Here is a 19,761-nt window from a genome sequence, read left to right as displayed (position 1 = left end):
TTGTACCCATATTTGTAAAGTCTGTATTTAACTTCCTCCATTATATTTATGGTCCTTTCTTGGTCAGAAATAGAGAAACAAGCGGATTCAAGAAATAGAAAATAATATAGATGGGGTACAGTAAGTATATAAAACCCCCTCTAAAATAAAGAAAAAACCAAACCTCAACACACTTAAATCTTTACTGAATAATCTGCTGCTCAGAAATACATATTTATGTGAATTCACTTCAGAGTTCTTGCCTTTCTACCAATAACAAACCACAAATAGCTAAAGTGAACAGCACATGAATAACGAATAGACTAAATATTAATCATTCAAAATATTCACTAAGTACTTAGAATTTTTAACTACTTTAAAAGAACAACTTTGTCCACTAATGATGTCTTCAGCAAAAAGGAAATTAAATGAATAAGTAAGGATTTTATTGTATGCAACTTCTGTGGATGGTTATTACCAAGCTTTACATATGTATTTTTCTTACAGATACTGGCTACATGTTGAAATAATATTTTTAAAGTATGCTGTTCACTTATTTGTTAGAAATCCTAATTAATAAATGTTTCTCTGCTTCTAAGATATAGATAAAGGCAAGGGCTTGTTAAATTAGTTTTTTTCTGAACAATAACATGTAGTGTATATGTAAATAAAGCCATAACATTTAAGAAAATATACTAAGTCGTAAACATAATTTTTTTATATTGGTTGAAAGGATCTGCATGAAGGAGTTAAGTTTGTCTTAGCAGTGTGGCTGTTTTCTTTTATTGTCTTAACTGCCAGGAAATGTAGCCTGATTATAAAAGACTGATGGAAAAAAATAAGTTAAAGGAGCCCATGCTTCATTTATGAATTTTTAAATAGGTGCACAGGTAACGCTCTTGTCTATACCTAGCTAGTCTTTATAGAGAGTGTGTAAACATATTTACTTGCAATAAACAAAAAATGGGATCCCGAAAGTTGAAGTGTCCCACTGATTTACTTTTCTTTCTTTGTTGAGCAATAGACTGTTGGTGAAAAGGGGTTAAATACAGTTTCTAAATGAAAAAGTGCTTTATTGTGTCAAGTGTCAGGAAGTGAGTAGAGGTGCAAAGGAAAGAGAGCGAGAGAATAAGATCGTTAGAGCTGATACCATGAAGTGTAACATAAATTCAGAGATGACAGAGCAGGTGAGGTCTTTGAAATGCAGCCATCACAATAATGTCACCTACAGCTGAGAATCCACAGAAGAAGAAAAAGAATGAGAAAAAAATAAAAAAAAAGGGGGGGGAGGGGGGGGGTCTGGTGGGAGGGAGAGAGAATAAAAGGAAAGAAAAAGCATAACCACAATTCAAATGCGATCCAAATACAGAGCAACAGATTTTACTATATGGAACCTACTGAAAGAATTTTTCAAAAAGCCCTTTTCAAGTAAGTATTGAGTAAAATAGGAGGAATATCATGTAGGCCTTCCATAGGAAGTATGCAATTTCTTTTTAGCAAGTAACTTTCTTGGAGTGCCAGATTCTGTCTTATAGAATTAAATTAGAAACATAAATTGCATGAGCATTTGGCCCTACACATATTGTTACTTTGACTGTTCCTTTTATCTTGTCAGATACCACAAACTTTGACAAGTTTATTTGCGCTCACTGTGATAAATTCTCTAGTAGCGCACATAAATACATGTATTTGCCCCAGTAAAGAATGTTATCTTATAGCAGACACACTTTTGTTTTCATGTAAAGCTTCTTCATGACTATCCAAGGAAATGATTACAGGAAATTTTCCTTCTATTCTTTTCTCCCAGTGCCACAGTGTTTCACCTCGTAGGCAACATGTTACTCTTCTTCTTAACTGTCTCAGCTACACATATCCCATTGCTTTTGCCGCCCGAGGGCAAAATCCTGCAGTCAGGATTACACAGACAAAGCTTACATTGAAATGAATAGCAGTGCTACTCACATAGGGCTAAAAGATTCTCTGGTGATGAAAAGAACTGATATACAAGGTAGGTCAAGTTTTTAGCCAGTATAAATCAGTGTAACTCCAATACAATGGAACAGAATTACCGTGCTTCAGCCAAAGAAGCGATGCTACATGTGCTGCACTTTCACACTATGAAAGAGATATTTGTTACATCAGGAAACAGGGCCAATGCTGCAGTGGCCTTGTCAATTAGAAAAGAAAAAAGAAACTTAAAAAACCTACTGCACATTAAGAACTCTTTTTGTCCAAACGTTGCATCTTGTTATGATGAGAGGACATATAAACAATATTTCATCAAAGACCAAACTTTGCAGGGCTCATACAAGATTCATTCCTGTTTACATTACATGTCAGATTCCTAACTGTTAACATACTAAGAGCTGTGTTGCATCTTCTGAAATCTATTTAAGGTTCAGAGCTGGGAAGAGAGGGACATTGAACTTTTTGAGAAAAGGATTAGAAAGAAAGGCACTAGAATTCAGTGCGAAAAATAAGCACTATCTAGAATAAGACAGAGTATGTCAGACTGGTAAAAAGGAGAAGCAAGGCACGCTGTCAACATCAAAAAGGGAAAAAAAGACTTTTAAAATGAAAATGTCTATGTGCTACTAAGTATCCTGAAACTAAAACAGTTCTAAAAGTCTGACAAAATAGGAAGCTACTTGTCAGGCTTCAGTAATTTATGTGCCATTTGCTTAGATGAGAAAGTCAATATGGGACAATTCTCTAATAATTAACATTTAACTTGTTGTGCGTAAGCAATTATTCAGCACCACCTTTTCCTATCCTACAAGCATATGTCTTCTGCTTACCTATAATGAAAATAAGGACAAAGGACTAAAGAAAAGTTTATACATTTTCTAGAGTGGAGAATTTCTACCCAACAGACTGTTTTTTAATAGACATGATGACAAGAGTCTGTTTCATTATACTTTAAGACCAAATTGAATCTGACTACTGCATAAGATATTGGTGCAAGACTTCGAGAAAAGCAGGTCACTAAGTTTTAGTTTTATTTTCATAAATGGCTACTAATGACAAAGTATCCACATTTGGGAAAGTTTGAGAAATGAGGTCCTTTGTCCTGAAAGCTATACATCCCAATGAACTGTTGGCCATGTAATATGTTTTCAAAGAGCTTTTAAAAGTAGATATACCAACTGATGATATTTTTTACCTTCTCTCTACACACTACTCACCCGGTATTTTTGACGCAATTCATTTCACAGCTATTAACAGATAAATCTGACTGCTTTGAGCAAGAGAGGCTGAACTAAGTGATCTGTAGAAGTCTCTTCCAACCTCAACTATTCTGTAATTCTGTGATCTTGTCAAAGGAATAGCTCTTCCCTTTTTAGTATGCTCTTTTCAGGAAAAGGCTCGGCTCAGATTTAAATGATCTAAACTCCACCTTTGCTCTTACATAGACTGCCTTATAATAGTGAGATGTCTTTGACAGCATGGAGTTATTTTGCAAGCTTTTTATTTCTGTAGTACTTGCACTGCTGCATTTGGCTTGGCAGGGGAAAACCCCAGAATAACTGTGAGAGGGATTCCTGGACTTGAAACCCATGCCCTGATTCTTTTCTTTCTCATTTTCCAAATTTTATTTCTAATTTATTCTATTTCTACCTGTACTCCTACTTGCATCCTGGTTTTTTTTTTTTTTGGTCTGTGACTTCTATAGTACACATCACTACTTCCACGCTGTATTTTCTTCTCCTTGGCCAAGGGTATGTTCAATGAATTTGCAAGGAACTTCTCAAATTCTGGTAGAACAAATAGCTAAAAAGGGTTCCTAGTATTCCTTAATTTCCCAGATAAATCTGTGACTAGCATATTATGAGGGTGCATCTTTTCCACTGCTCTTACCTGTAACAGCTTTTTTTAACATACAGCTTTTAGATCTGACTTATGGCAGGAGTGACCACATGGGCTCTCTAGTAGCAAGGGACTACTTAGTGATAAGAGTGCATTAGATAAGTATACAGAGGAAGTAAAGGCTTGATCCCAGATTAAAGTGATAACAAGACAGTTTAGTTTAAGTTCTACTTCACAGAGAGAGTGCTGGACTTTATGCAGGATATGAAGCATGTCTCACAGCAAGGACAGACTATCCTATGTAACAGATCTGCCCTCAGTACCCAGGCCTCTGAGTACAACTACCTTCTGTGGATTTGGTATGAAAAGAAGCACAGCAGGAAGAAAATACAGCTCTTGCTTTTTTGTGATTTCTCAGTAGAATTAGAGCAATGATGCTTATTTCCTAGTGTCCTTTGGAAAAATCACCTGCCCACCCCTCTTCATGACCTTATTTGTAGCAAATCTCAGCTAAATCAGAGAGAATTCTTATGCAGCCCAGGGAGTGTGACTGAGCGAGATGTTACATGGTCAACAGACATTCTCAGCTATCTGCAAGCACATCTTTCTCTTTACAAAGGAGCTGGATGCTGCAGTGTTGGGTATTGCTGACAGGCTTGAATCACACAGATTAAAGCAAGGGATATTCACCAAAATAATGAAATATTTTCTGTAATGACAGAAATGAATAAAATAATGAACAAGGAGGAAATATAGTCCTCTAGAGTGTTTTATAACTTGACTAAAGGTATCATGGATAGCAGGGACTTTACACGCTGTCAGCATTAACATTAGCAGTTTTTAACCATGACCTGAGCTCTGACAAGCTGTTTCCACACTGTCAGTCTCTCTGCTTGAGCTGGCAAGTCATATATAGTAAAACTGTCCAGACTTTAACTGTGCAGTTACTTAAAAAGCCTATCTGGTGCACTTGCCTGTCCCACCAGCATGAAGAGAGCCTGGAAAAGTCTGAGTGACCTGTTAATCTGAGCAATCTTATTGGACAGTTAAAAACAAAACATCAACATGCGCCACCAGGTTGGCTTGAGAATCCTCATTGCCTTTCTATTTCAGCAGATTTCCTAGAAAATACCTCACCGCTGCTTAATGCAGGTATTGATTAAAATACTGTTTATTAAAGAGTTAAATAAAAGCAATATTCCCTCCTAACCACTAAAATGTTCATTCAAAAAATTTGTTGAGTAGAAGGTACTAATGACTTTGGGGTCTGTACGCTTTTCATTTTCAACATCATCAGGGTTTTTGCTATACCTTTGAGTTCAGTATCACTTTTCAAATCCTAGCCGTGGGCATTCAACTGTGCACTTGGAGTTGCCCAGGAAGGAGATCTGAGTGTGTAGGACCACAAGTGAATTGCACCATGGCAATCTTTCCAGGACCCCAGTCTGGACAGCAGACTAGACAACACAGAACTCAGCTGCTCCCCAATCTAGATACAGCAAATAATACTGAAATACTCTTACAAATCCCAAACTCATCCTATTGTGCCAGGTTATGCTGTGTAAATTTTTTCCATCTTTCTTTAATTAAAAGTGTGCCCTGAGTTCAGCAGTAGCAGTCATGGTACTGCATTTCCTAAAAGATCCTAAGTTTTCATTAAGAATAGAATGATATTTCGTATTGCAAAAACCTCTGTCTGAACAGTATGAACAAAGTTTATAATTTCATATGGAGAACCTGGAAGGGTCAGACTATAAGGTGAAGATTCTAGATTATAAATAAAACACCTGCTTAAGATAACGCTAAAATAATGAACACTAATCACTTATTTCCATCCTAATAACTAGTCCTTAGAAGACTCAAGCTAGAAACCTGGCATTTGCTATCTAAGTAGACATAATACCATTATTCTCAAGCAGAGTCCTTACTATTGTGTATACAAACCCTTCCCTGTGCATAAAAGTAATCGTCCCTTTATGCAGCCATTCTTCAACCCCTCAGCATGCAGCCCCTCTCTCCACTTGAAGAACTGATGCAGTAAGCCACCTGTGAAGTCATTACCCACTCTGACAGGTTGCTGGTAAAGAACCACAAGACACTGAGACAGGCATGGTTTCCTTGCCTTCCCCATTTAAAGAAACAAATCCAATATATATGATTAAGTAGATGGACTGTACCTATCTTTGGAGCACCGAAAGCAATCCTGAAGCCCTTAGATCTGTAGGCAACAATAATGACAGACTTACTTTCTGAAATCTGTAAACAAAATAAATGTGTGAGCATAAATCTGATGCTAACAGCCATATATGTGAACTTCTACATGATGATTACTGCATACGTACATTAATTAGTAGAGAGGAAAGTCTGGAATACAGAATTTTAAAAAGCAGAAATAACTTGCGCAATGTTCTTTTGATTTAAACATTTTAAGCAGAATTTGTTTTCTAGGAGACTTTCTGAACAGAAAAACAGAAAAACTGTTGCTCCCTCATGCAGTGGCTTTACATTAAGTCTACACTACATTTAAAAAAAAAGAAAAACAGAATTAGAACCTTTAGAAAAGTTATTCAAATACAAGGGGTAGAGGGGAGTCTGTAAAATTCTATTGTGCGCAATACTGATTTAGCACTGCTAGAGACCTTCATCTGCCTAAATACACTTATAAGAAGGAAATGTCAGATAATCCTTGGTGTTGGTAAAATTTTGAATGTTAGATCAGCTGCAAAGCAAGCTCCTTCCTCTTTTGATCTTGGTGTGGGAATGTGAGGTCAAAGCTGCTGTGGTATTACTTACTTTCATGGGTTTTGCAGGGGCAAAAGATATATTGGTTTGTATAACTCCCCAGTAAAAATCCTGTTCCCTCTCACAATGGAACAATGGAAGAGTTGTAAACTTTCTTTTCTTTGAGTCTCAAAGAAACAAACTAATCTTGGAAGTGACATTTTCTAAGCTCTAAGGTTTTTTTGATACGATCCCAAATCAGTCCAAAGAAATCTAAAATAAAAGCTAAGTTGCTAGTGACATTTCAGCTGTAGATCCTCCACCTATAGAAACTTGAATGGTCCTGACTGAATTTAATTGAAGTGATAGATTCACTGCAATTTTAAAAATTAAAGCCAGTTTCTCTCATTTTTTCTCAATAATGTTAACGAGTTGTAAACTTGAAAATGATTTCACTCATGCCTAATGGATTCATGGCATTGTTTGGTAAATTGCTTGTTTTGTCCAAATTACCAACAACCACCACCAGATCCTAAGCCCAGATCTTCTAATGAACCTCATATGCTGAGACACAAGTTGTCCACCATTTGCAAGTCTGAATTTCCTGTGTAAAACAGGTAAATTCTGATTATTATACTTGGACAACATTGTTTGAAATTTAATGCTTTGGAAGCCATTTTGAATGTATAAATAAAAAGCATTATAGAGTTGCCAAATTACAAACCATTAGCTATCATCTAATAGTGAAGTGACACAATATCACCCAATCTAAAAGCTCTAGTCCAAAATATTGGAACTTGATTTTCAGTTCCTGAATCTAAATAAAAGTTGACAAAAATTGCCTTATCTGTCTGTGAACGGGAAGGCTAAATCAAATCATCCATGAAACAAAACCTCCTGAAATGCAATTCTGTCTGCAGACTTTCAGGGTTCCCTTTTATTTTGAAAATGTAATGTTGAACTACTTATGTATATACAGTGGAATGCAACAAAAGAAATGACAAATGAACCACTTAAAGCAATCACGCAGAAACTGGCTAGAGCAGATATTCAGACTTGTCTTGAATTACATTCTTAGGTATGTGTGCTGTTACCTCTGAAAGGTAAGGTAGCAATTATCGTAAAGGTCTTTATGTCCTCAGCAACCCAAACAGCAGAGCAAGCAATTGAGTAATCAGCTGAGCCCATGACTCTTCACATGGGCAATCATTGGCAGGGGAACCTAAGACATGCAAGGTTTGGGTTTTTTTTTTCATTATATGTTTTGACAGTTCATGTGCAAATCTAGTCAGATTCAAGTGAAACTTTTTATTACTTTGCTTTTAATTAATTTTGTTTGTTTGCTCTTTAGTGGTTTGTTTTGGGGTGTTTTTGCTTTTTTTTTTTTTTGCTAAGATTAATCTTTTATGTGCAATTTTTTACCAAGAGAAAAGCCAGTGACCTTGAAAGGAAACTACTGCAGGTGGAAGGTTTGGATCTTAGGGTTCTTCCTCGGTGTCATTCCAGAGTTAGTACAAAGGTCCCTTTTTAGAGCTGGTTGTTCAGTCATCAGACTGCTGTGAGACAGTGAAGCCAAAGATCACAGTCAAAACAACAGCTGATACTGGAACTGGTCACAGCAAACTTGTTGCAGGGGAGGTCATTAGTCTTAAGTGTCAACTGGCAAACACTTTGAAATCTGTATTTGCTGCTTTGAAAGAATTTTCTTCACAATATGTCCTTTGCCAGAGGTTAGAGAAAGGAGACAAAGGATATTTTTATTACAGGCCGATTTAATCAACTCGTAAATGGAATGGCAGCAACAGGTCAGCAAACTTCTGTACCTTGAATACTGCTTTCCAAGTGAAGGGCAGTAATTAGCTGAAAAATGCAAGGTTGCTGAGCTGTTCTTTAACGTTTTTTAATTTATTTATAGTGAAGAAGAGTGTGTTCTAAATCTCTGTAGTGGCTTATAATAATGAGGGTTTCTCTAATCTTTCCCACGCTGGAAAGGTGTTGATAATTCTAAAATGAAATAGTTCCTAAAACACAATTCAGTCATTTTCTTCATAGTTCAAAGTTATTTGCATAAGATATATCACTCTTCGCAAATATTTACTTTGCTATAGCCAAAGACATTGCAAATTATACGTGATGGGTTTGAACTCCTGTCTTTCACTCTTGTCTTTGAGTCTATGTCTTTCACTCTTGCTGGGTTTCAGAAGCATGAGGAGAGAAAAATAATTTCTTTCTCAAATAAGGTCCAATGTGGGCTTCAAAGTGAAAGACCTGAATTCTACCTATAAAATTTGATTACAGTCTGATTAAAAAGATTGGGGGAAAAAAGGAGCTGTATTCATGGGCTCATTACAGGCACAAAAAGGGGATGCTCATACAGACCATAGAGAATTTAAAAATTTATTTATGATGTATTACTGTAATTTTTAATTTAGACATGCAAATTTTTTAATTTGCACTGACTGCTTTGCCTTAATGGTTTTGATTAATACTTGGAGGTAGTGTTTGTGAAAGAGATTTATACTGTGATTCATCTGCAAAATAATCAAATCATTACCAGCTAATGACAAAGCTGTGAAAAATGATATAGATATTGTGTAAGTCCCAGCTACTGCAGTGCATGTAAAGGTGCCCAGTACTTCCAGCAAATGTGGACTTGTATTAATAACTGCTCAGAAGTTTGCTCTAGGTCCCTTCTAATTTGGTAACAAAAAACATTGATCTTAATAAAGCTGTCTGATAAAAGTAGAAGTGATTAACATCCCTGAACCCTACGTTCTACTGAACATGCCAAGGTTGGAGACACCCCTTCTGTTGACCCAGAAGGGAGACCTCATAGGAATTTCTACCTATCTCTGCATTTTACTTCAGTAGTCACAAACTGTAAGGTTTTGTGACAAACTGTAAGGTCTTGTGACAAACTGTAAGGTCTTGTGACAGGAGAGTCCTCAACAACAAGACTAGATATCATCAGTGGCTTTTATTATTGAAAAATAAAAAAATAGAAAATTATTGCCTGTAGCTTCCTAAGCATTTTGCAATTACACCTTTCTTGCTTCCTATCACAGACTTTTCCCTTCATTTTCTTTTCTGCTAAATAAAAAACTAATGAAACAATTACTGGGCTGCTAATATACAATATTTTTTGCAGCATAAGTGCATGTACACAAATGTAGATGGGTTAACACTCAGGCATGCAAAGTCCAGAATCTTAGACATGTCTCTGGCTGGAGACAATTTCAAAATAACCCCATAAAGTTATCTAGAGAGACATTCTCTTGCTTGACTTCAAGCTGCTTTTTATGGATTTATAGTAGACTTTCTTTTTGTTTTCCTTTTTTCAAAAAGATTTTCCTAAGGAGTAGATGAATCAGGACTTTCTGCTGAAAAACAGGAAAAAAACAGGAAGAGAAACTAGTTGCACACCAGCTTGTGAATTTACACCTCTAAACCAAACTAGATCAACAGATGCAAACTACAGTACACCTATTAAAAACAGTAAAGCTGTATGTTTTTAAACCAGCTTCTGACGTTGTCATGTTAGTTCCATGGATCCAAGGATGTAGTTTCACCTGAGCACTTAAATTTAAATGTGCGTTGCAGCCTCCCTCCTCCCCCTTGCCAAAACATACCTTACTGATGTTTCACTTGTATTCAGGGCTGATTCAGTTCAGTTCACTGATCTGACAGAAAATTAACACATAAAAAAATACAGTTAGTTTATTGATGTGACTCACTCAGGAGTTGCACTATTGCTACAGTTGAAGAAAGTGAAGTAGGGGGAGCATGTGTGCAGGGAGGGCAGCACACTGCCCTTTGGACAGCAACCTTGTTGTTAAATCAGGTCAAGCAATAAAATCGCCTTTATTACTCCATGGCATATAGTGGGACCTCAAGCCAAATAGAAGTCTCACAAAATGCAACCACATTATCCAAGTTCTCATTTTCTAAGCAGACCCACTCAGACCTCTTCATGATCATAAACCTATCCTCTGATTTTTCTTCCTGTGTGATTCATGCTTTCTCTGCCCTTCCACAACAGCCTCTAAAACTTCAGCAGCCAGCTTATAGATTAACAGCAACAACTTTTTTCTGCCAAACCCTTCTGTAAAAATTGGTTGTTTGATACAGTGATTCAGCTATTATCACTTGAATATCAAAACCTAGCCAACTCCCTGCCTTGGAGGAATGCCAGTCTGCGGTGTATACACTCAGTTTTTGGATCCCATGAGTCTGTCAGCTTATGTACCCTCCTCTGAGCACAGGCTTCAAGTATCTGAGTTCACATGTCAATTTAGTCAACTGATGGGTAAGCAATCTCAAGCCTGACCTACCACCAGTCAAACAAATTTCACGGGCAGGGTTCAGACCAAAGGCAGTCCTACACCACAGCTGACTTTCCACAGTGCAGAAGTAGTCTAGAGGGTGAGCCAAAGTCTACCTATGAGCAGCCAGGAAAATTTAACTTAAATGTGAACTTAAATCTAAATGAACGTGATAGAACAGAAGTGTCTACTGAGTCCCTAAATCCTTTCTGTTAAGTAGAGCTATGCCACACTCAAGAGGACTTTTCTCTACAGCATGCTCTCAGTTGTGAACAGCAAGTGTGGCCACTTTACCATTAGGTTTAACACTCCACAGCTCTGCTTTCCTCAATGCCCTTTGCCATCCCCCAGCTGTTTATTCGTTCTGCCTCAGCTTTTGCATTATTGTGGTTATTGCTATTCTGTCACTGTTCTGGGTAAGAAGAATTCTACAGAAACAGAGAATTGCGGGTAAATCACAGACTCATAAAATCATACAATGGTTAGGGTTGGAAAGGACCTTAGGATCATCAAGTTCCAACCCCCCTGCCATGGGCAGGGACACCTCACACTAAACTGTATCACACAAGGCTTCGTCCAACCTGGTCTTGAACACTGCCAGGGATGGAGCATTCACAGCCTCCCTTGGCAACCTATTCCAGTGCCTCACCACCCTAACAGGAAAGAATTTCCTCCTTATATCCAATCTAAACTTCCTCTGTTTAAGTTTGAACCCTTTACCCCTTGTCCTGTCACTACAGTCCCTAATGAAGAGTCCCTCCCCAGCATCCCTATAGGCCCCCTTCAGATCCTGGAAGGCTGCTATGAGGTCTCCACGCAGCCTTCTCTTCTCCAGGCTGAACAGCCCCAACTTCCTCAGCCTATCTTCATACGGGAGGTGCTCCAGTTCCCTGATCAACCTTGTGGCCCTCCTCTGGACTTCTTCCAACAGTTCCATGTCCTTTTTATGTTGAGGACACCAGAACTGCACACAGTACTCCAAGTGAGGTCTCACGAGAGCAGAGTAGAGGAGCAGGACCTGCTTTGACCCGCTGGTCATGCTTCTTTTGATGCAGCCCAGGAAAGGGTTGGCTTTCTGGGCTGCAAGTACACACCGAAGCCGGCTCATGTTCATTTTCTCATTGACCAACGCCCCCAAGTCCTTCTCCATGGAGCTGCTCTGAATCTCTTCTCTGCCCAACCTGTAGCTGTGCCTGGGATTGCTCCGACAAGTTATTCTCAATTGCATCCACAAACAAGCCCCTGCAATCTGCCCTACTTCAAACCCCAGCAAACAGAGTGGAGTTCTTTAGATCTAACTACTACTTCATTATTCAAAATTAGTACTTAAAATATATAACTGTATATTGTGCTAGATCGAATTTATAGCTGTTATTGCTGTTTAGCTATTAATTGCCAGACTCCAGTGCTTGCCATGGGGCTTGCTTGTTTTAATGCATATTAGAGTCTAGTGCTTGTTAGCGGCTGCTTTTTGCTTTTTCTTCTTGCTGTAGTGCTGTACTGGTTAACATCTTACTCTGCTGTGCCTGGGAACATTTTGGTAACAGCAGTGGCTATGCACCACCTGTTTCTGTGCTCTACTGGATAGGCTGGAACTCCAGTGTGAACTTGAGTTGAAGGGACTGTTACCTGTGGCTGAGCCCATGTGGGAGCAGGACACCCTGAAGCATCTGTGTCTGTAGATAAACTCATGGCACACCATATATATCTCAAAGCACTGGTGGCTGTGGTTATGTCTGTGCAGGTGCACCTCTGAAGGGATTGTGGCCCAAGGAGAAGGTACACCTCGAAGCATGCATGAGGTCACACTGGAGCACCCCAAAACATGTGGCCAAGAATAAGCCAACAACAGAGCAGGTACACCCCTGGAGGAACTGCAGCTAGGTGTAAGGTCATGTTAGAGCAGGGTCACTCCTGAAGGGACTGTGGCTGTGTGAAAGGCCACGCTGTAGCAGGTATACCTCTAAAGGCTCTGTTGCCCATGGACAAGGCCACACTGGAAAAGGTGCACCTCAAAATTGTTGTGGCTGTGGATAAATTCACCACAGCAGGTATACCCCTGAAGAGACTGTGGCACATAGATAAGGCTCCACTTGGAGCAGGTACTCCCCTAAGGGACTGCAGTCTGTGCATAAGCCCAAGCCAGAGCAGGGGAAAGGAAAGGGTTCATTGCAACCCCAATGGGACCTGGGGTGGGGAGAACATTGTAATGGAAATATCTTTAGATCATTGTAGCCCATGATTTGAGTTGCATGTTATAGGAAGTACTATAGCAGGAATCACCTGAACCAATGGAGGACAAGCTTTACAAGCAGCAATGCAAGTGCAGCAGTGACCCCACTGGAGCTGAATTTAATGCCCAGTAACTCCACATAACACACCATCTCTCTTGTCCTGAGTGACCACCATAACAGATAGATCCCAAAGTAATGAACTATATTAACTCAGTGGATATCTTCTGGCCATTTTACAGACATTTTACAACGTTCTATAGACTAGAGAAATGATATCTGTGTATTATACTAGAGGATGGGAAGGACGGTTGGTGGTTAATGAGATTGTATTGGACCTGAGGATTACATAAATCGTAAGGAATAAGGGATGGACAATGGTTTTGGCTGGGATAGAGTTAATTTTCTTCATAGTACCTAGTACAGGGCTATATTTTGGATTTGTGCTGACAACAGTGTTGGTAACACAGGGATGTTTCTGTTACTGCTGAGCAATGCTTGCACAGAGCCAAGGCCTTTTCTGCCTCTCACACCACCCCACCAGCGAGTAGGCTGGGGATGCAGAAGAAGTTGAGAGGGGACACAGCCAGAAGAGCTGTTGGGAGGAGACTTACCCTGGTAACATATTATAGGATATGCCCTCAGCAATTAAACTTGGGAAGTTTTGGAAAGGGTGTGGGGTTATTGATCTAAGGTGGTCAAATGTAGTGTATCTTCGAAGTTTTTCTGGGAAAAAAAAAACCTATTTTTACTTCCAAACCCAGCTGCTTTCATTAGCCTCTTCTTGCATGAAAATTTGACTTGTTACTGATTTCTTACTTACAAGATTTATGATTTGTTAACCTATCTCTAGTCATGCCAACAGCTGGACATACACACACACATACATAAGCAAAACACAGTGCTATTAACCTTGATATAGGTTAATTTGTCATATAAAAGGGGTTTCTAGGGTTTTAAAGTATTTTATCTGCATCTAGTGTGTGTTATATATATATATATAAAAAAAACAACATTTAAAAAAAATCTTCAGTAAAATGTTCATATTGTGCAAGACTTGAAGACAGCTACACTGGAACATTCAAGAGAACTATTGAAGCCAGTAAGAGTTTCAAGTATCCAATAGGACTTTTTCAGGCAAAGCCTTGTAAGACATGGATACAGCATTTAGGACACAGGGCGATAGTGACAAGGGACTAGAAATGACTTATGTCTCCAACATATTCTTATAGGTATGAACAATTAATTCCATATTGTTGCAACCAGATGGAGCTTCAGTCTGTCTAAAAATCTCCATATTTGTTAATGTCATGTCATTTTAGAATTTGAATAAGAGATTTCAAGCATTTCTGCTACATATGACCAGGCAGATCATGAGTTTATACCATTGATACGCAAAAAAGCTACTGGTTTCAGTCTACATGTGGATGAGTGAATCTCTGTGGCAGATTTTTTTCTCATAGTTCATCAATCTCCTTTTGAGTCTGCGAGAAGCCAAAATTCAGTTTGAAACTTAGGCTTTTCTCAGATCCTTTGTAAAACCACTAATTTACAAATGATTCACACTGAGAATGCACAGTTCTGAGTTGTGAAAGTCTAACTGTCTTCAGGTAAAAATTATGTTGGAAACCAGAGACAAAAAAAAAAAAAAATACTATGAAAAATATTCAGATATCTTTAGTGGTTTTTCCAATATGTGTGAAAACCCGATCAGTTTAGTTTCGATTTTTGCTACCAAAAGAAGGGAAAAAAAAAAAAAATAAAAGAGCTGAAGTGCATGTCCTTTATTACTGTAGCTGTTTTCAATTTCTCCAGAGAAGCAACTGCATGTTGTTGATAAGTTGATATAAATTTCTGAAGAAAACTTCAACACAGCAGGTACCAGCCCAACTGCAGCATCACAGAGCTAACACATTTGCAGGCACATGAAACCTGAAGCAGCGCCAGTTTGTAGAATCCCAGTACTGTCAGACACAACCACACGTCAAGGCTTTACTTCACATAATCTGCGTCACATGCCACCAAGCTCTGTAAGCCACCAAAAGCTTCCTTGCACGCTCTAACAAACTTGTAATCAAACACGAGTTTACGGAGGTGTGAAGTCCTGCAAGAGGAGGACAGGAGAACAGCAGATTGCTGAGGTATAGTAAATCACCCTGGTGATCCTAGCAAGCAAATCATACGCAGCCCTTCAGAGAAAGGCAAAAGAAAGGCTACATATTCCTGCCAATCTGACTGTACTGGGAGGGAGCGAGAGTGGACAAGCTCTGCCTAAGAATGGAGGAAGCAAGTTCCTTGCTGGTCCCTTTGAGGAACCAGTTGAAACTTTGAAACACAGTATGTCTGCAATATGAGGAGGTTGCACACAAACTGCATTTCAGTCTTATGTCAGTCTCCTTCAGTTACACCGCCATGCTGGATATCCAAACACTTGTATTGCAGTTTCCCTGTTCCAGAAATTCACGAGTTTTAATCATAGAAACTCTTCTATGAATTATTATATTCAAGCAATTTTAGCTTTTTCCATTGCTATTATGTGCAAAAAATATAACTCCAAGAGTAATGAGAAACCTTCTGCTAAAATCCATTCTATTCATAATTTTAGAACCACTGCTCTTATGCACTATTACCTTTTCAGTTAAACAGCTGTTCTTTGTCTTTAACAATCCTGAATATATTTCTGAGGAATCTTCCTGTCCCCTCTCAACCTTTGTTTGTTTAGGCTTAACAAACTATCTCATTTAATCTCTCTTAGGAGATTAATTTTCCATTCCTATAAGCATACCAGTAGTCTTTCTCTTCCGTTTTAAGGTTATCTTTCATGAATATAAGTGACCAGAACTTTGTATAAAATAAATAAGGCCTTGTCACTGCTTTTAACAATGAAAAAAACATGGATAGCACATCTTACAATTATACTAGATTTTACAATTACCATAGAATTTAAAAGTTGCTCTACATGGCAACTGATAATCATGCAGGAAAACTATTATGTCCATATTTCCACTACCTTCAACTGATAAATACATATTATATTCAAGAAAAAAAAATCTAGTTACTCATCCATAAACCATTGCTTTTGCAATCTGTGCTATTAAATTTCATCTCATCACTTGCATTAGCAAAATCATCTGGTTTCCCTTTTAACAAAGGATGATCCAATCCTTTGTTAAGGTGATGCTTTCCCATTTTATGTTTTCTGTACAACTCCCAAATAAATATGCACTTCTTACTCCTGTATCTATCTCCTATATCACTAACCAATATGTTAAATGGTGATTGTTCCTGAGACCAACCATGAAAATATTTGTGATAGTCTCTCCTTTGAGCAGCTTCTTGCTCTTGTCACAGTTCTCTTGTAAAAATAATTACTAACTTCAAAAATAAAGTACAATCCATTGTCATCATCTAAAAAATCTATTACCTAATTTAAAAAAATACTGGGTTTATCTAAGATGATCTACCGTTGTGAAATCAATGTTGTAATCAACCTGTATTCGATTTCTCTTCATGTTCTTTTCTTTAAAATGTGTTCTAAACCTGCATACTGCTGAAATTCCGTTTGAAGTCTGTAGTTTCCTGGATCACCGTTTTGCTTCATTTTTTAGGTATAGATACTATACTGGCTGTTCTCAATCTTTGCATTGTAAACACACATTAAAAAAACTCTTGATACTAGGGTTGTAGTCAGTATAAAGACTGGATGCCGTCCAAATTCTCTGATTCTGAAGTATAGAAAGTTAATTTTTTCTTTTGCTTGGATATAATTTCTATTGCTTTATCCTCATTTTCTTTAGATACCTTTTGTTGTTGTAGATTGAAACCGTTCAAAACAGCCATGCGGCTCTGGAAACTCTTCAACTTCAGAAGGCTTTTTGAATGTATCATTGAGTTTGTAGTATTCAATAGAGTAATAAAAAAAAAAAATTCATGTCACTACATTTCATGCTGCTCTTGCAGACAGGGATTGGGAAATTTGGAAACCACAGAATCATCACTTAAGAAGGCAAGAAAAAAATTTAATCTCCAGAACTGGGTCTATTACAATTCAGAGACTTACAAACATGAAAAATTCAAATGATGGAACACCTCCTGATCTGCATGGCCTTAGAGAAACCATCAGATGACAAGTATCTAGGCAGGGCAACAGCTTGAACCTGTGACTGAATTTGGAAAGAAAGAATATTTGTGAGGGATAGGAATGGATAAGTGATCTGACATTATTCTCCTTAATTACCACCTTTACTGAAAGGTGGTATTTATACACTTGATCAGGTCCATGGTTAGCCTTATCTCTTTTCTTGACACCTCACCATCAGCGTATAGAAGAACCAGTTCCTCCCAGTTTTTGTTTATATGATTAACAGCTTCAGACATTTGTTTTCTTCACTAATCCAGAAAGACTTGAGAACAATTTAATTTGTTTTCTATAGATGCTGATATTTTGAAGATGAACAAACATTTTAAAGAGTTTACAAACAATAAACTCTTTGCTCTTCCCAAGAATTCTACACTTTTCCCTCTAGATTTTCCACTTAACAACATTATTGCCTCTTTGAATTACAATAATTCCATGTCTGGTAATGATCCTCAGTGTATGAATTCTCAATTTATTGAATCCAAGTCCTCATCCTATTAACTGGCATTCCTATGTATCCCTAACTTGCCTTTCTAAAATCCCAAGCTTTGATATGTCCTTTATTATTGCAGTAGTTAAGCATCACACAACCACTGATAAATCTACTTTTTGAATTCCTCTGTAACAGACGAAAGCACTACCACTATTTTACAGAAAGACAATAAGGTAAATTGGTTGCCTATGGGATCCATGGCTGCAGTAAGAAACAAACCCTATACCTAAAAGCATCATAAGTGTGATAATTCTTATTCAAATTGATATGAACATGGGATAAAGGCATTCATATCACAACAGTAATCACCAAAATATGAACACAACAATAAATACAGTAAATACGAGCACAACAGTAATCATCTAAATATGAAATATAAACTTTAACCTACTAAGCTTCTCTTAATTGTACTCCACCCATTATTTCACAGTACATATTTCTCTTGATTCTCTGTACCTCTTTAACAAATATCATTTTTACCTGCTTACGCAATGTGGAATGACTTGAGACTTCAGGGTGAATGCGAAGTGCTTCAAAAAGCACGTATGTTCAAATCAGAACATGGTATAAATGAAAGCATGTTGATACTGTTGCTGATGTATTTTGCTTCTGTCTCTATTGCTTGCATAATATCAGTGCTTGGGCTCCCCTCAGTTCTTTGGAAGGTATACTCCCTTGGGGCCATGGAGATAACAACAGCAAACCCAAACCACCTGGAGACAGTATTTAGTAGATGATTAACCCAATGGTGAATCAGAATGTTTGAAACAGAAACAAGAAAACAGCAGGAAATAACTTGCACTATATGGCTGGAAACTACAGTGAAATCCCAGCCCTATCAAAGTTAACGCTTAATGCAGAAATTCATTCTTAATATTTATGATCTTTCCTGAATAGTTCTAATGTCATTTATTTTATGTATGACAAATTTGAGATGAAAAAATGATATGCAACTATGTATCAGTTAACATAATAGTCATGCCCGTACCTGTTTCCTTCTGTGTGCTCACATTTGCTGGAAATTTATAAAGATTCTTTTTTGTGATAATACGAATGAGAAACCTGTAGAAACTTACCTCTTCTTCCTTTAATGCTGACTCAAGGTTGGGGTTTGGTTGGTTGGTTTTTGTTTTTTTTTTAATAGCTATACAACCAGAACAACCATGTTGGGAGAACAATGAAATTATTCATTATGGCTTTATTTATTGCAAAAGCATCGAAAAAGAAACCAGTGTCAATCAAGTCTTAATATCTGTTGCTAGGAGAATAAATTAGGAGAAGCTTACAGCACTCAAGCTCCAAGGATATTCCCCTGGTGTGGACACAGAGAGCATGCTCAGTAGAATCCACCTGGCTTCATCAGAGCTGGCAATCTTTCATATCATCATCAGGGTATCATTTGGATCAGGTTTCATGCTATTTCAGCTGAGGGGATGGTTGAGGCAGGGTAGAAGGTCAGAGTCTGAGTGGGCTCATGAATCATGGCTAAATATTCTCAGTGGGTGCCAACTTTTAAGAGCTACCATTGACAGCACCCATAGGGCTGGAGTCTCCATTGAGCAGGGTCCCAGATAATTTTTTGTTTGTGTGTTTGTGATATTTTCTTATCTGTGTTTGATGTTATTCATGCTGGTGAAGTTATATATTTAAAGGAGACCTGAGATTTTGAGGGGAAATTGTGTCTTTGGATTTTTTTAGAAGAGACAAGTACATAACATCCATAGGAGGAGTCCTATACAGGGGAGGAAAGAGAGAGGAAGTAACATGGGAACTTTCAGTATTCTCTATTATCTTGATAATATGGGCTTTGTCAAGCCTGAAGTGAAGAACCCATCAGCCTCTCTCTGAGCACAGCCTTAAATTGAAGCACAATTGTGCTTCACTGGGAAGTCACTGGGACTACTCATGATGATCCACATAAATTAGGCAAGTGCCTAAATGTGATGTAGGACTACGAAAATTCCATTTAGAAAATGCCAGGAGGTTTTTGAGGACGTTAAAAGAAATCTTTGTGGATTTTTTTTTTTTTTAATTATTATTATTTTTCTAATGAAGTCACTGTGCTGCTTC

At 37.8% G+C, this 19,761-nt stretch overlaps 1 long non-coding RNA gene across 1 annotated transcript in view; it reads right to left on the bottom strand.

Annotated features, from left to right (window-relative positions):
- LOC133275213 (uncharacterized) overlaps positions 1–18,818 on the bottom strand; it is a 64,857-nt gene extending 46,039 nt beyond the window's left edge. The window contains exons 1-2 of the long non-coding RNA XR_009745441.1: positions 18,768–18,818; positions 10,137–10,187 (exon numbers count right to left, since the gene is read on the bottom strand). This is a non-coding gene — a long non-coding RNA (uncharacterized LOC133275213). The remainder of the gene's footprint in view (positions 1–10,136; positions 10,188–18,767) is intronic.
- Between the last annotated feature and the right edge of the window lie 943 nt (positions 18,819–19,761).

This window comes from Pezoporus flaviventris, unplaced genomic scaffold (assembly GCF_033815535.1).
Source record: "Pezoporus flaviventris isolate CSIRO_AGI_PZ_B2104156 unplaced genomic scaffold, CSIRO_AGI_Pfla_v1 ptg000037l, whole genome shotgun sequence".
Classification (NCBI taxonomy): Eukaryota; Metazoa; Chordata; class Aves; order Psittaciformes; family Psittacidae; genus Pezoporus; species Pezoporus flaviventris.
This window is presented reverse-complemented; position numbering and strand designations above follow the sequence as displayed.